This window comes from Chrysochloris asiatica, unplaced genomic scaffold (assembly GCF_000296735.1).
Source record: "Chrysochloris asiatica unplaced genomic scaffold, ChrAsi1.0 scaffold00153, whole genome shotgun sequence".
In the NCBI taxonomy this organism is placed as follows: domain Eukaryota; kingdom Metazoa; phylum Chordata; class Mammalia; order Afrosoricida; family Chrysochloridae; genus Chrysochloris; species Chrysochloris asiatica.
This window is the reverse complement of record NW_006408671.1, coordinates 4478010-4479847: the sequence shown is the minus strand read 5'-3', so window position 1 is coordinate 4479847 and position 1838 is coordinate 4478010. Positions and strand designations below refer to the sequence as shown.

The 1838-nt window shown below is 33.9% G+C and overlaps 1 pseudogene; it reads left to right on the top strand.

The window, feature by feature from the left end:
- Nucleotides 1-5: 5 nt before the first annotated feature.
- On the top strand, nucleotides 6-1140 carry LOC102827812 (annotated as a pseudogene).
- The last annotated feature ends 698 nt before the right edge of the window (nucleotides 1141-1838 follow it).

The following is a 1838-nucleotide window of genomic DNA, read 5'->3' as shown; positions in this document are numbered from 1 at the left end:
AAAAAAATGAGTCAACTGTTGAAAAGATAGAGAAAAAATTGGAGTGAAATTTAAGTTTTGAAATTAAGAAGGTCCCTCTCCAAGAGGTACCAAAAACTTTTGATGGGAACACACTCTTGAATAGGGGACATGCAATTAAGATTAAATCAGATTCACCTTGTGTAACTGATAAGATCTCTAAGCCTCAGGAACTTAGTTCAGAGGATTTAAAAGGTGATGAGCTTTCTCAGCATTCTTGTGTGGACTGCAGTGTAACACAGTCAGCTAGCACCCCAACTACTTCATCGGAAGAAACACACAGGAATTCTGGCATACCTCTGAAGCCAGACTGTTTGTCTCTTGATGAGAAAGGATTTACATTGTGGTCACTTCATGAAAATGCCACTGAAAATGCCCTACTTATGCCCACTTTTTCTAAAGGCAAATCCTCTGATATCTACTGTCAAACTGTTAAAACTGTGAGTTTAACAGCAAGTCCCACAACACAAGTTGAAACCCATGATCTTGTGGCTCATCATACTATTTCACCTATATTCAGAGCACCTCGCAGTTTTACTAATCCTCTTCACTCTAATGACTCAAACTCAGATGAAAGGAACTTTGATGGTGCTGTTACTGAGAATAAAGTGAATATTGATACAGCATGTTTCTGCTGCCACGGGTACTAAAAGCATTTCTACTAGGAATGTTTTTCTAATGTCCATTTTTAGACATGATATAGCAAGAACAATACATTAAGATATTGTAAAATATATTGATGGAAGTGGAGATTCACCACCTTCCCTACTTGAAATAACTCCTGAGTTCTTTGTATAAGTGAACACAATACATCTGTATGATCCAAACTGAGTAAACTTCAAAGTCAGGATCAATCTGAACAAAAGTCTGAAGGCCTGATGACCTCTGGAAATGATGTGTGATCATCCAGCAGATGTTCACATGGAGTCTTACAAAGACTGTCTACCTACTTTCAATGACAAGAAAGATAAAATATTAGAAAGTCCAACAGAAGCCACAAACATTGTTTTTGGTAATTGCTGTGGAAAACCCAAAGTATCAAGAGATCCACCGTCAGAATGGAAAAGATTCAGGGAATTAAAAGACACTTTAATTTATACTGGAAAATTCAAGTGCCACTGAAAGCCAGATTAGTATTCCATCTGAAAAATGTGGGACTAACAGCAGTGTAGATTGTTACCTTAAAATGTTTTATTGGGCTGATCTACCTGTCTATACTACATTTAGAAAAAATATTATATATGGTTTATTTTGTAACTTCAAGTGTTATTGCCTTAGTGTCTCTTAACCCTGTTACATGCTGCTTGTAGACATGTTAATATAGTAATATTTTTATGGTAAATTGAGTTTAAGGACTACTATTTTGCTAATGTCTTATCATGTATGCATTATTTTGTATTCATACAGGGAAAGCTGGTATATAATTTGATAATTCTGCAGTCATCAAATATTATTAGCAGAAGATATAAGAGATTTCTGCCTGGTCTAAATCTTTTTGTACTTTATTTGTAAATTATTTGCCTTGAAATTTTAATAAATAGTTTCTGGATTCATGCAGCCAGTATTGTAGTATATCAGAGATCAATGATTTTAGTTAATAATACATTTTGTAAATTGTAAGCAAAAGTTTATTTTTATAGTATATAATGTCTAATTGTCCATCTTAATTGTTTTCATTTAGTCATGGGGATTCAGTTCATACCAGGAACGATATTGAATTCTCTTAGCTTGTGTGTGTTACTTTAATATTTGAACTCAACTGAGATTAGAAACTATCAAAATATATGTGGGTTTCAGGATATTTAACCTGCCATTAAATT